Genomic DNA, 16,544 nt, shown 5'->3' with positions numbered 1-16,544 from the left:
AACTTGGTGGTCTATCCCATTTGTTTAATCACACGATGTTTGGTCTATACCCATGGTTCCCAATCTTTTTTTCTTTTCTTTTTTTTCCAAGAAGACCACCTTCTTGATTTTAAGAAAAGCTGACACCCAATGTACAATGTACTACCAAGGAGCATTGCTTTTGAAAATAAACAAACATATGATTTTTTTTCATTGATTCCTATCAGAATATGCCTACACACATAATCTAATTATGTTTTTCTAATTTTTCATATCTAATTTTGAAAACCTCATGGGAGACAGAGCCTCACGCCTCCCCGGGATCTAAAGAGTCCCCTCCTAAGGGGACCCGTACCCAAGGTTCTGAACTATTGGTATATACAGTAGGTCTTTGACAAGAGTATATAGGCCAATTTTGTCTTGAATAATAAATAATCATTGAAAACCCTTAAACTGATCTTAATATTTTACTGCATTGTATCGCTTTTTCTCATATGGGTCCTGGATGGGCTTAACTTTCCTTTGGTTCAAGTGCAAAGCTCTAAGAAGTAGTGGCGTAACAGTACACATCATGCTATTGATTTCAAGAACAGTTTACTTCAATTAAAAAGTAAATGATCAAATTTAAACGTGTGTCTCAATTGAGGTGATGTATTTATGCAAACAGAAATACATCTTCTGGTTTGAGTGGTTTCGCTCCAGGCTGTTACATGTGGTGAAATATTTTTCTGTCTCCATGGCAATGTCAGATCCTTCCCATGCAAAGTAAATGTTTGCTTTTGTTGCAGATAATGTTAAACTAGAATGAGTTCTTTTACAGAAACTACTCAGATTATGTTCACTGGCTCCAAGTGTTGCTCTACCTCTATACATCAATCTATATTGACTGAATTGACTGACCTGACCTGCCAGGTCTGTCTGTGCCCAACAATGATGTCATGTCATGTGAACTTCATCTGCATCTCCATCTTATTGTTTATGATTTGCTCTTTTTGTAAAATCTCTTCAGATAACATTTAACACTGAGATATTTGTGCTATACAAATCAAGACTGATTGATTGATTGGTGATAAATTGATGGCAGATTCAGTCGTAAGGTAACAGTGTGCTCTGAAGACTGTAGTCTTTTCACACCAAATTCAAGGCCCAGTTAGTTGTTAATGTTAATGTTAAGACTATTTATCACTACTGGCCACTTTCTTGTGCTTGTTTCAGCAATTGTGACATCTCCAACTCCTGCTCACTGTGTTCTGCTTTTCCAACATTTAACAAATATATATTTGTGTTAGGACATATTTATCTTTAGCTTCCTGCTTTTTTCCCCCAAGATTAACAATAATATTTTCCAAAAAGCTAGGTGTGGAAGTACACCTACTGCTCTCATCAAGGACCCATGAAACATTGGGTTTAATTAAGACAGAATGAAGAACTTCATTGTTGTTATAATGGACATTACAAACAAAAAGGGTCCTAAATCAGCTTCACAGCTCTTTGTAAAAAGTGAGGATTTTCATTTTTACTCTATGTTTCTGGGCCAAACCCGCCTTTCAGTCATTTCCCATTTGTTTAATCACACACTGTTTGCTTGATTCACATCACCTGCATTTTCTACAGCATCATAAATGCCCTCCAGCTCTTATCTCCTACTGTGCTACAACAGACTTAATCCACACCACAGTCATAATTCACTACTTAATCATATTCTGAATTGACCTTGTCATAGCAGGGCACTAAACTCTCTTTCAAAAAATACTGCTTGTGTTCAAAGCTTTTCTGTGGCAGCGTTGGAGTACGACTAATTGAAACTAGACCAAGTAAAAACCCAACAGGAAAGAAAGCGAAGAAGTTTCTCACGTCAGTCATGAAGAGTGTGTGTTTGCTTCCTGCGAGCAATACTCCCTCAGAGAATCAAACCAATATTAGCATTTCAAATTCAACATTTTTCAACCGGTTTTGTCTGTTTGTTTGTTTTTCTTCGGTAAAGTCATGTGCCATGTTAGCATTGGATATTCGTTTCATGCACTGTGAAGCCTTAGTCCTTATCTCTAAAGCATGATGAGCATTCCACACTGCCACTGTTGTGTAGACACTTAATGACCCAGCAGCTTTAAACCCCACTGTGTGGTCACATCACTCAGCATAGCAATGATGGAGATCTATAGCAATATGCATCTACTCTTATCCATCCTGATCAGCCATGCACTGAATATACACCACTCACATTGTGGATGCAGATGATTTGATCAATCTTCATTAGGGAATTCATTTCCTTGCATAAAGGATAGTGCCAATTTCACAAGCAGAGCTGTCAGTATGGGAATGTTATCTTTGGGGAGGTAAGAAAAACAAGGATTGTTTTACTTTTGCCTGGATCTACAGTGTGGTTTGGTTTTGTTTGCATAATGTTTCTCTTTAGACATTGGTGAGACATCCAATTAACTTGCATGCTGATTACATTAAATAACTCACAACTACCGTTCAAGGATGACAGAATTCCCTGTAGTATCTACTCTTGCCATGGATAACAATCAGATGACAGTTTATGAAGAGTGCAGTCCCACAGTTACCAAAGATTTGGATATGAGCAACACAAAATAAGCAAAGAAAATAGATGTTCCTACTCATATGATTTATGCATAAACACAAGTATGCTGCAGTTTTTATGTTTAAAATGTATTTACATGTGAGACTTCTGAGAAGTCAAATGAAAGATAGATGTAGTGAGTGTGTTGGGTAACAGAACATGACTAAGTAATGAGCTCGTGCAAATTCACTGACACTGTAATATCCTTAGGGAGAACTCTGAAAAGTGTTCCTCTTGTGGCCTCTTTTCTGGAGAATAAAAAGAGCACTTTCACATTTTATTGCACCCATTTTTTCATATAAAGACAGACCGAAAAGGATGATGGGATTAGATCTTTTTGGCAGAGGATTGAAACAAGCAGAAATAAACAGACTGGCAGTCTAAGCCAGTCCTGTTGGAGAGCAATATATCAGATTGATTATTTATGGAGATGGCTTGAACAATCAAACAGCCTAAGGTCGGTTGTGTTTCCAAAAATACACTCTGTAATACTCAACTTATTTCCTGTTTTAAATCACAACACAAGAGTAAATGTATAATATTAAACAGAGTCCACTTTTACTTACGCAACTGGTGTGAGCAAAAGTAGTCTTTGTATGTTGAGAGGAGTTTGACCACCATCCAAGTATTTTTTCAAAAACAAATGTCTGCCCATAAACTAGTCTTGTATCCTCCTTGTAGTTTACTACATAATGTATATCAATGAACACACATATGCTGTGGGATACATGCGCAGAAAAAAAAATACTCAAACAGGTTTTGTCCTTGTTCTCACATATTTCACTAAAATTTCTAAGTAAAAGATTTGCTTGTTAGCTGCCTGGCTGCTGTGTTGTAGATAACGGTCTGTTGATATGTCTTCTACTCAGACCATACTAACAGATTTCCATAACATGTCGTGTTGACATTATTGGTCCACATAGGATAAAGTCTTCTTTCTTGAGTCATCCCTACAACGTTTCCATAGCCCGACAAAAAGGTTCACATGTAAGTGTTGAAATGTCTTGGCACTCGCTTATTGGATTGAAATGAAATTTAGGACATTTATCAAAGATGCCAAGGAAATAAATCCAAAAGTCTTGTTGGATTGTCTACCCTCAGCTCAAAGTTTTGGATGGCAAGAGTGGTTGGTTATTCTTAAAAACCTCAACTTATGGATTGGCACCAAAACGCATTGCTCCTACAACTTCAGTGATCTATTGACTCCTCTTCTAGTGGCAACACTACAGAGGAGGAGACACTACACAAGGTTTATCTCAGAAAACCTTTTAATGGATTGTTATAAAATAATATATGTCTTGATCTGGGCTATATTATATGACTATCCCAATGAGTCTCCATGTTATGAGCCTTATCCTGGTTTTGATCATATTCCGGATATGGCACTTACATGCTCACAGAGAAACCTTGTTTTTCACATCCCAACAATATACTATATGTATACTAATATACATAGTTCTGAATGGTGAGAAAGAAAGGTCATGATAATGGTTCTTCAGTCCTGGCTTGCTCGACTGTATTGGAAAAAACAGCATTTAAATGCCACAGCCCTGCAATAAGTCAGCATTTCAACGCTTTCTCCGGTCTATCTACGTTCAACGTTTATTTTATGGCCTTGTTTGTTTTGCTGATACATCATTTGGCTGAGGACGTGCACACCTGCGCAAGTATTCATTAGCTTCCAGAAACACAGTTCCGTTATCTATTGGAGTTCTCCAGGTGGCAAAATGACATTTCTCATCATGTTTCTGAAATCGTAACATGATGTTTACATGCACAACAAAAAAAAAAAAGGATATAAAAACCAAAACACTAAAGTCCAAGTAAACATTCTGAATGATGGTGCCAAGTGGATGCCTTATCCATTGGATGGTGCCAAGTGGATGTATCCCAATGACTTTTGTAAAGGATTGGTACCAAACGTCATTTAATGCTCAATTCTGGACACCACCAGTGAATTTAATTTATGGAGGCTTGCCATGCCTGGCAATCTTTTAACTTTAATTGGATCAAAGTGTGTTCCTAACATTGTTTTGTTTTTGACATGTGATCATTTAATGATAGTTCTGGGAGCCTATGCTTGACATAAAAAATAACTGCAAACTAGCCATGCTAACATACTTAAAATCTCAACAGAAAATAAAAAAAAAACAGCTCAACATCAGCACATGGGAGTAAACGTTTGTTAACATGGAGATTTAAGCAGTTCGCACTGTTGCACCTTTTACTCCACATTCAGATCGATTTAATGTCTTTGTCTTGCTAGCATCTACATGGGTTACTCAGTGTGATAACTCAGCAGAAATTTTACACTGCATCAAATATTCATCATGATCACATGACACAGTGAAATGGCTTTCAGATGATGAGTGATGTGTTTCAATAATATCTGTGTTGTTACATTTCCACATCAGTAATCTGCCTCTATATTTAGATTCATCCCAGAAATTTGAAGGAAACATCTCATATGTAAGGTTAAGTGCCTTTTTTATTGAAATGTACATTTTAAAGATAAACACATTTTCTGCCATATAAAACAAAGTGTGATGGAAAAAGTAATTGCCTGAGGCTCATAATTCATTGTGTGCTGCAGTTAAACGCTTTCCCAGGGGAATGGCAGTTGTTTAGTTTAGTGTCTCTTGTCAGGCTGAGGTATTTTTCGTGGCTCCCTGAAGGCCCTGAATCAATCCGTCAGCTGGGTTTGAAGGTGACATTCAGCCTCCCCTCCCTCTGGTCCGGGTAGAGCGACTGGGTTTCTTTCTCATCTGATCCACTTGTTACCCTACCCTTTATCCTAAAAATGCTCTTTGAAAGTGACAAAAACAAAATAATTCTAAAAGTCTTGGCATTTATTTTCTATTAAGTAGGATGAAGAAATGGAAAAATCATGACGTCAGTATTTTATTTTACTTTTAGAAGCCAAACCAGCTGAAAGTTTTCACTACACTGCACCCATCCACATCCTCACGCAGAGGGACTCATCACTCCACACTGCAATCTAAACCTTCGTCTTGTACCAGTGGAAAGGACCAAGGAGAGAGAACAGACTGCCCCAAATCCCCTTAAAAGTTCCTCCTTTGACGGCCTGTCTGAAACACTTAACACCCTCATCAACTCTCAGCTACTCAGGCTGCCACTCACAAATGACCATCTGTTTAAGATCTGTCAGTTCAGAATGGTAAATGAGAGAAACCTGAGGAGTGCAAAGGTCTGGCTTGCTGGTGGCTGTTTTTCGGTTAATGGTAATGATAACAATGACGATGATGTTAGCATAGCTCCACTGCCTCCGCTCTTGCTGTTTCTGGGAGAACAAGGCATCCAGGCAACAGGCACCCAGGGGAGCTGTTCTGTAGAGAAAACAAAGTTTAGCTCGGCTAATTCAAACTGGAAATAAAATGAACTTGAATGAACCGCATCTGACGAACCAAGGAGCGAGACGAGTTCTTCTACGGATTCTATTCACTTAAGACTTTCAGGGCCACTGAAGCAAACCCCTGGTGTGTTCACTCCCCTGTGGGTCAAATCGCTTGGGCAAAGTTACTTCAAGATGAGATAATCAAAACCCGACAGATTTAGAATTAACAAAGCTCCATATAGTGAGCTTTAGACAGAACTGTAACCTGAATGCATTGTAGTTCACCAGCGGACCCTTTTGATTGTCAGTGATACACATTAATTTCCATGGAGACTAAACAAAAAACACACTTTGTGCACTTCTTTCCAGGATAGCTTTTACCTCTCCTGACCCAGCAAAACACCCAAAGAGGAAATTCCAGCATTGGCAAGAAAAAACTATTATTGATGATATAACCTAACCTTACTGAAATTAACATTATGAAATGTGCTGGTGTGAAATTGGTTGAGGCTGATGCAGACAGAAAAATAAACTGGCGATGACAAATGAGCACTAAACAGATTCCAAAATGGAGAAAGGTGAAAGATGTGAAAATGTAGCGCTCAGTGTGTATTCGGACATATCAGCCAATCTAAATGGACAATTTAAGAATCCTCATAAAAAAACAGAAACACCAAGCAAAGCGAATCCAGATCCAGATCATTCTCTCACCTACCTATCCCATAACCTTGAACGGAACATGTCAAACGTTTCACTATGTAGACTTCTATTCCTATTCCTCTGTGACACATAGAGTCTGCTATGTGAGAGCTGCCTGTTACAATGCCCAGAGAGCATTATTCATCACAAGCTGTCCCTTATAAAACAAAAAACCACAAAACCTATTCAAAGCCTGGGCTTAATTAATTAGAGAAATAGGCAGATAAAAAGTGTAGAGTGGTGTTGTCCTCCAGTACTGCTGTTGCTTCCTGCCCTATGAAATGTGCAGAATTTTAACAGAAGTGGTTGTGATGTGTGGTCATGCTTTACATACACCAAACTGTAAACCATTAGGAAAATCATTTGCTTTAAGCAATCACAGTTCATGTCACCTTAGCTGTTTCCTATAACCCCACCTCCAGCCCGGGTTTCAGAACTTTTCAGGGGCTCCACACATGATTCAACTATAAAGAGCTGTATAATGGACTTCATATGTGATTTTCTAACTTGGAGTGTGTGAGGGAGCGAGTGGTTGCACATGGATAGGAGGCACCACTCTTGTTTTGCAGAGAGATTAGGTAATAGAAAGCATTTTATAGATGGAGCACATATTGAAAGCAGCTGCTTTCACCAGCTGTTCCTCCATTGCCTTTGTTGTGTGTTGAGGGTAAGGAAGTCCACCCTGGTGCTTCATAACCCAACCGTTGTTACTTTCAAAAAACTAATGAAACATGTATACATGAGTGTAAGCATGCTAGTAACTGTTTAATTTGACTCATTGCAATGGTGCTCTTTTTGAGGTGGCTGCAGTGTCTGAATGCAATCTAGAAACATGTCCAGAGCTATCAGCCCAGCTGCTGTAGGAACAAATATGTCAACATTAGTATACTTGCTCATGTGGCTCTGCATGTCTAAACTTATCTTAGGTTTCGTATGTAACATATGCAACATGACCTCTGTTCCCCACACACTCAGTAGTCAGTTTTCTTTTCCTGACACCAGCACCTGGGTGCAGTTTTCTACTTTTTTTTTTCCAGCCCAGGGGGTATCCTTTATGTGTGTCGGTGTACATGTGTCTATGTCTGAGTTTGTGTGTACACATGCCTTTTAGGCCCCTAGCATCTGGTTCTTGAGCTAGTAACATGGTCACTGATTGGACCTCTGTGCTCTTCCAGATGGATTATTTGCATTGATTTGAAGGTGTGTTTTTGTGTTTTGCCCGTGTAACTGTGAATTCATGTGTTACTTGACCAGTATTATTTACAGCAGGGGTGCCCACTACGTTGATTGAGATTTACCAGTTGATCGCAAAGGTAATGTGGGTGGGATCGCACAGCATTGTAAAAAGTAGATGTCAGCCTATCGTCTGTCCTAACGATGAAAAAAATCAGAAGTGGCTCTGTGCTCTGCTAGCCGCTGCTAGAGACCCCTGAGAAATTTTCCTTAACTCAGTTCCCTAACAATTTTGAAAAATGGCTTTGGGCACCCCCACATGCTACCACATACACGTGTACACATGTATGTGTATATATATATATATATATATATATATATATATACATGTGTGTGTGTGTGTGTGTGTGTGTGTGTGTGTGTGTGTGTGTGTGTGTGTGTGTGTGTGTGTGTGTGTGTGTGTGTGAGACAAATACATCCTTTGCAGTCAAATATCTGTATTTATTGAGTTTATCTGAGATTTGTCAAAACAAAAAGAATAGCAGCATCAGTGTGTGAAGACTGAACTAAAACAAAAATGTCAGGCCAAATCTAAAGCAGCAACACAGAGTATAACTGCAGCATTCGTCTGAACACTTTTTTTAAGATGCAACAGTAATATTGTTTTTAACAATTTTTTGACTCTGAAAGTAAACAGCACCTTACGTGGCACTTTAAAATCTTCCGTCAGATGTTAGTGCTTTGAAGCACAGCACACACTGTGGTCTCCCTTCGTTACCCACCGTTGTACAGGTCAAGCTGAGGGCCAGATACATCGTCATACTCTTTGATTTTGATGTGATATGTGATGAGGATTCATAGTCAGGTTTAGGTTTTGCTGGAAGTGCTCTCTCAATATTCCCCACGCTTTGCGAGCTACACTAACGATAATGCATTATTTGGAATTTTCCTTCTTCTTTTCCCAAAAAACTTTTCCCGCCCACTTTGGGAACCACTGCCTTAACCAATGAGAGCTGAAACTTCGACATCATTTGATTTACGACTGTCATTTCATTATAGTTTAAAAAAAATGGATGCCAATTGCATCCTGTTGATGTGTGATCACTGTTAGCGAAATGGCAGCTACCATTACTGCTAATCTGTGTCACGTGTTAGCAGGTAGGAAACAGGAGAGGGAGGACCCAGTTGCAGAAAAAAACTTAAGTTATTTATTTTAACAAAAACGCAAACACCAAAACTTACTTAAATAACAGAAACCCAAAAATCCACGAGGAAAAAACACAGGGAGCAGGGACAAGGACCACAGGCCACGATAACCAACAAAAGACAAAGACAATGAACCGACAAGAAACTGAGGCAAACACAGAGACTAAATAGACAAGGGGTAATCAGACACAGGTGAGACTAACGAGACAGGTGAGGAACATCAGGGTAATCAGAAAGGCGGGAAACACAAGGAACAAAGAACACAAGACCAGAACACTGAGGACAAGTACAAAGTAAAACCTGACAATGAAAAGACACAAACTAAAACAAGATATTACAAAATAAAACAGGAAACACTTAAAACAAGATTAGGAAACATTAAACACCAAACTAAGAACCTGAAAACACAAGTAACAGGAAAACAAGCCTACAGACAACATAGAAGAACACAAGGATACAGGGAAACACACTAAAGACTAAAGTAAACCACACTAGGAATCATACATACACCGAACACAAGGGAAATAATGAAGAATCTGTTCAGACAGCTAGCCTAACATTTAGCAGAATCTTTCTGTTTTTATCAATTGGTTTTGGCTACTGCCATTTTGAGCATGTGGATTAATGTATTTACAGAGATGTTGCTTGATATGTTTTTTCTTTTTATTAGAAATACATTTCTCTTTTGCTCGAGCTTTTCACCAGTATTATTAATATTATTTTTATTGTTATTATTTCTTTTTTTTTTTGCTTTCATAAATTTTTGCAGACTTGGTTCGATTCAGGGCTAACATTGCAACATTGTTGCATTTTTCATTTGGTTTGGTTTGCCTTCAGACTGCACTTTGACAAGCACACCAAAGCTTGTTGAATACAATGCGAACCGAGACCCCTGCTTTTAAGCAAACCAGAGTTCGGTTCTTTGGTCTGCACCAGAGTTTGTTTCAAGCAGATCAATTGGCTTTGGTGTGAAAGCATCCTAAGTGGCTCTTTTATGGAAACAATGCAGACAGTAAAAAAAGATTACAAAATAAAACTAATATCACACTTTGTCAATTCCAAATGCCACAATGGTGGAGGATGGAAAAATGGGGGGAAAAAATGTGGCTTTTACCAAGATGTATTGTTGACATCTATGCTTCTGGAAAGCTATGGGTCTATGTAGATTTTTTTAGAGTAAGGCTGAACTGAAAATGTAATACATTTTTTACAAGAATTCAATGCATGACTGTGAAATGCCCACACAAATAAACAGGATTCATTATAGATTTAAGAATAGATAACCTAAAAATGACACAAACAAACAGAATCAGTGTGTCTGAATGGAATTTACAGAACATTGTGTCCCAGTAGATTATGGTTTAAATACTACATCTATTCCCATTAGGCTTTCCCTCCAACGGAGGGGTTCACTTATTCACAGTGCAGTTTCACCTAGGGGGACAAAGGTGAGAAATGAGAAGATGAGATGAGAAAGAAGAAGCAGGAATAAAAAAAGATGGAGTAAAGAGATGAGTGAGTACTGGAAAGAAATGCAAATTAAGGCAATGGAAAAGGCGGGGGAAAAAAGCTCACAGATAGCTGGTTGTAAATGAAGGAATTAAAGAGCTATGGAGAGGATTGTTGATATGACCTGGAGGAAGATAAAATGTGTGGTTGAAAGTAGAGAGACATGGAGAGAAAGAAATCATTTAGACAGATTGATACTGATGAAGGGGGCTTGAGATCCCTCTAATACTGATAACTAAACAAAGACTGCTACAACTGAAAAATGGGCCATGCATGTTTGTGTGTGTGGACCTGCATGAACTAAAACCCCAATTTCAACTCAGCCTGCAATTCAATCTCTAGGTCCCTGTTCGTTTCTGTGTCTATTTGCATTTAGGTGTGGACGAGAATGAGATGTGTTGAAAACAAAAAGTCCAAGAATAGCATGCAATTGTAAGCTGAAACAAACAATTAGACACACACAATTGTATCTTATAATGGAAGCTCATTATAGCAACCTGTGCCATGAAATTGTCATTCCCCTCTCTATGAGACTTGTAATTAACCCAGTTTTAGCTTATCAGTGCTGATTGCAAATTGATTAGCTGAAGCTTTCAACTTCATGCCTCCGTCATATAAAATTATTTCTGGTATGGTCTTCCTTTGTAACATCAAGGACAACTTTTCACCTCTGAAAACAGATTCAATTTTAAATAGAAAGCCATCATTTTCTTGCTTAAATAGATTACATATCACACAGTGATGTTTCTTTAGCTGGAAATCAAAGCGCAGATAAATTAGCTTTAAATGGCAACTGCTGTTGGCATCTGTTTTACCAAAACATATATGAATTCTCATACACAGCACGAACACCAAAAGTAAAGTATGAAAAGACTTCCTAATTGCAGAATATGAAAAACATGGTCTTCAAAATAAAAGTGAAGTGCGTGTGTATATATATATATATATATATATATATATGTGTGTGTGTGTGTGTGTGTGTGTGTGTGTGTGTGTGTGTGTGTTTGTGTACTTGAACTGTTCTGACAAATGCAACAGGAGGCAATACTGCACCTAAAATTTTAATCACTGATGAGCCATTCACCAGTCATCCCTTGCATTTGATTATTTTGTCAGAGGCTTTAGCACCTGCATCTCTCATGTTAATGTTGGTCAATCCTTATGTATTGGCTCCCACCAAACCAGTTTACTGGCTAGAAGCTCCCAGTATTTTTGACAATGACCATTTTCTCATTCACTTGCCCGAGACAACCCTCCATCTGGCTGCTTGTGGTGACTTATGGATCCTGCTTCATGTTTGGAACTACAGGCGGGGAGCAATCGTCAACACCATTTAAATGACAAAAGAAATGAAAAAAAAGAAAAGAAGATTTTCCCACTTGGAGGCTTGAAGATACTACTGTACCAGGTTAGTCTTTGTCCATGGACAACATTCTGGCCAATATAAGATCACATGAAGAATCTTAAAAAAATAGAACAAATACCCTAAGGATCTCTTTCCATTTTTCCTCTTCCATATGTAAAGTGGCCAACTTGACTTATTTTGTGTGGTCTGCAATCTTTTCTTCTTTTATTTTCTATACTTCAACTTTTGCCTATTACACCAGCTTCCTTTCCAAACTACACTTTTAAACAAGCCTTATTTACCTATTTAAAAACCAGTAAATGGTATCATGCCTTCATGTTTATGCCACATTTCAAAAGTTATTTTGAACTTCAGTCCACTGACCCTGAAAACACTGAAGTTACAAGCTCGGTCAAACAGATCTTTATGTGGAGAAAGTATTAATTCAGATGGAGGTGTTAAAGTTAAACGTTGTCAACAATATGGATCGCTGGCCTCAGAGGGTTTCAATCAACCATTTAGTATGAGAGGAAACAGGTACCGCCAAGCTCACCAGAATGTCACTGACAAATGCTCAGTGCGAGAACTCTGAAGGTTGTGTGTTATTGGGAGAAGAGGGAGGGACGACAGGGAGGGACGACAAGGAGTGAAAGAGTGCAAGATAAAGAGATGGATGAAGCCAGACAGGAGACAGAATAAAGGAACGGTCGGAGATAACACAAATGAAGACAAGTTGGAATAGAGTTCACCGAGTCCACAGAAGACAAAGTTAAGCTATAGGTTAGTTGGGGTTAAAGCTTGAACCTAGCAAATGTTATCATACAAGCAGGGCTTAAAGTGAAAAAAAATCCTGAGACTGAAAAATTTTGCTTCAAGGGCAATTGGCAAAGACGGCTCTGAAATTCGTGGAAAACTTCTTTTCTGTTTGGGTGACTTCTCGATATCATAGTACAAATCAGAGGATAATTCTTACATTTCCACCTTAAACGGGTGCAAAAGAACCTTGGCAGGGTTTGACACCATGTGGACAGTGTCTGAGAGGTAAGGGTTCTCTTTCCTTGCTTGTGTCTCTTGTCTTCTTGTCCCTCATCACAGCACACTTATCCATTAAAATGGTGACTACCTGGTGCCACTCAAGCCCATTCGATAGCAGGACATCTTTCATTTCTTGAATGAGTACTGCAGCATTGGCAATACTTATAGATATAAATAACAGGTTCTTTTTTATTTATTGGGTTAATTATTGAATTATTTCGCGCCAAATGCCTCACGCCTGAGTTCAAGCGCAGCGCCTGACAAATTTCTTGTCTTAGATTCGCCTAAGACAAGATAGAATAAAAAGCCTCCACAGTGGAGTCTGAACAAGGAGAGGAGGACAGGGTGATTGGAATGACACAGCTGTTTCATAGGAACCTACAAGAACAGAGATCGAAAAAAGAAGAGAAGCAGCGCACCATATGCTCATCTTTGGCTCGCAATAGTCCTCCCCTGAGCCCCTTCAGAGAAACTTTGAACTCAGTAATCAGAATGAAACAATAGCTCTTATTGTTTTTATTACTTTTCTGTGTATTCTAAAGCAAACTTCATATTGCAAAGTGAGAAGAAGTAGATAGATAGATAGATAGATAGATACTTTATTGATCCCGAGGGAAATTCAAGGTATGTCAAGTAGATATGTAGACAAGTAGATATGAACTAACCCAAGAACAATTTGTCAAACATTTTAGCCTTCATTACCACACACCACAGGAGAAGTCTGAATCAAAAGCTAAATACTGTTTGATATTGAGCCTTTCATGGAGCATCTGCTGTTTCTCAAGGAGTCTTGAAGCATGTGTGTGTAAGTGTTTTTGTGTGTTTTATCCGGTTTTCCAAAATGTCAGCATGGGATCTGTTTCAGCTCATAAGTCTGAATAAGGTAAATGTGTATGTTTTATCAGGTTATGCATTTGTCTGTAAATGTGCTTGGATAAGGAATTTTGAGTTTGATACACTAGATTATACAATTGAACATAATGGTTTCCAACTGTGGCCTTATTTGTCAGTAATACTTTTTATCAAACACTACAAAGTAATAATTTCTCATTTATAAGTTGGACCATACGTAAGGAGTAGCTGTTAAAGGTCCAGATGGCTAAAGCAGAGTATTTGTCCTTACTCCTCCCTAATGTAGACTGTAAGCTATTGGCAGGCTGGACTGGAATAGTGTCCAATTATGTAGACAAGCAGTTTATATAATCTTTTTCTATTGGTTCCCGGCAGAGAAACATCTAAAAAAGAAATCCAATGTAAAAAAAGAGCTGACATATTCAGTGCCATATGATCTAAAAATAGCCTGGTGCAACTTCAGTAAATGTCAATCAAGTGCATACTCTTACACCGTTTAACTATTACCAATACTCTTCCAATATTCTAAATGTTTAACTACATTGAACACAGCTCTTTGACTGTCTTTTACAGACAGTCAGGACACACCAATAGGAAATAAACTATGAATATAAAAGAGTAAACACATTGCTCAAAAACACATTCACCTTTATTTTGAAATAAAGTGCAACTTTAGGACCTTTAGGTCAATTTAGTAAAGACACAAGGTAGTGCAATGTTTAACAAAACAGTATATTGAAACACTGGTTTTACTTTTGCTGCTTTTCTCCATATAGAAACTGCAACAATAATAAAACAAAAATAAAGTGCAATCAAATTCTATTCATGTTTAATGAGAAAGGATTTAACCTATTGTACTAACTTTATAAAAAACAAAAAATAGTGCACAAATATTGAACAAAAATCAAGAGCAACAAATGTCTCTTCAATGACTCACAGATTTGTTTTCAAAAATATCAACTGGTCCACATGATCTGGCCGCAGAACACTTCTCTGTGTGCTCACTATATCACCAGCAGTACTAAAAACTCTCTCTGCAGGCACACTGGTGCCTGGGATGCACAGGGTACCGTTTGGCCAGACTTGATAGAAGTGGTAGCTCTTTCTCATGTAATCTCCACAACTTCATTGCATTTTCAGTCAAAGTGCTCAATATCTTGTTACTTCTTCTCTGGCTGTTTCATTTGAGGATTGGGTTTGCTTTCCCTTTGGGTGAAGGAATCACAAAACAATGCATCTAAGGCTTTCTTCTTAGAAGGTATTTGGAGCTGCAATACGATAAGAAATGTGTTTCAAAATATAGTCATGTTGCCTATGTTTTTAATACAAAAGAACAGCCTTCTGTGAATATTGCACAGAACACACCTGTGGTCTCTTCCTGTGGTCCTGACAGCTCTGTGCTTGAGGGTCCCTCTTCTTCATCATGATTTCCCCTGGCTGGCATCTATGGATATGAAAATATGTGGACTGTTAAGTTTCTGCTGAGTAATGTGACAAATTAAGAGGAGAGGACAAATGATAAAAAGAACAGAAGAGGACAGTTACCAGCTACATCTCTGGCCCCCTTTTGCAGATCCTTTGACATCAGAGTTGCCACTATTGCTGGTTGTTGTGCCAAAAACCGTTCAAGAGTGTCAAATGAACTATTCCACCTGGTGATAATGTCTTGGATCAGTTTGTTTTGTGGTAAATCCAACCGGTTTTATTTTTCCTGTAGGACATGACATGCAATGGGGCTGCGGTGAAAATATCCTACTATTTTTCGCACTTTTCCCAACAATCTGGAAGAACTGTCCACCCCCAAACCCTTTTGTGCAGCTAGGTTATGTGCGAAGCACCTTATGTGCGGGCTGAACTGGACTTCTGCACCGTCCACGATCATGTTCCTGGCATTATCTGTTACTATGGTTGGATTCTTGTCGCAAATTCTCCATTCTGTGCAGCAACATTTTTCCAGTATGTACTTTGTTTAAAACTCTGGTTTGAAAAACAAAACTCTTCTTGTTCCACTCTGGATATGTGATGAGAGGTAATACACATACACATAACCTTGGTTTGAGCATGACGTCCAGCCATCCGTCGAGATAGTCACACGTTCAGCTTGGGTAAGCGACAGCTTGTCATCATTCTTCACCTTTTCGTACAACACAGGAATGCATTACGTTGAACTTTTACTATTACATGTGTTAAAAATACATCTATACTGTGTTTGCCACACTCATATACAATATAAAAAGTGTCAGTATCGATACAATAGATTATTTACCTTGCAGACCAATTCTAGATCTATTTATTTACATGAAGGTGCTCACCTTGCCGAGCACCTATTGATGTAATTGGATCGTAGTAATATAAATCTATGCATTGATGTAGTCGATGGATCGTTACACCACTACTGACATGACTCAAAGTGTCAGAAGCCGCACAGTCTTCTCAGTCTACAAATTTTTTCAGAGACTACAGCAGTTCACAGATCTAATCTGAGATATTGTCATAAGAGAACAACTCACCATCCAATACACTGATTCAACTCTAGCAATGGAACAATCACAGAGCTGGGGTGATGTCATGGAGATGGGACATGAGGAAGTTGGAGGTGAGGAGTTTAAATACCCCATGAAAGGAGCCAACCGCAAGAACCGCCGCCAAAACCACAATAGGCAGCGTCCTATTCAGCCAAAAGGTAAGACTTACCAAAGGAGGGAGAACTTCTTCTCTCGCTCTCAAGGAAGGCGGATGCTTTTTCTCTCTCTCCCTTATCTTGTCCTTGTGTGTGTTACCCACTGCTTCTGTCTCGTCTGAATACC

The sequence above is a fragment of the Symphodus melops genome (genome assembly GCF_947650265.1).
Source record: "Symphodus melops genome assembly, chromosome: 18".
NCBI classification, from domain to species: Eukaryota; Metazoa; Chordata; class Actinopteri; order Labriformes; family Labridae; genus Symphodus; species Symphodus melops.
The sequence above is the reverse complement of the archived record's forward strand: the minus strand, read 5'-3'. Positions refer to the sequence as shown.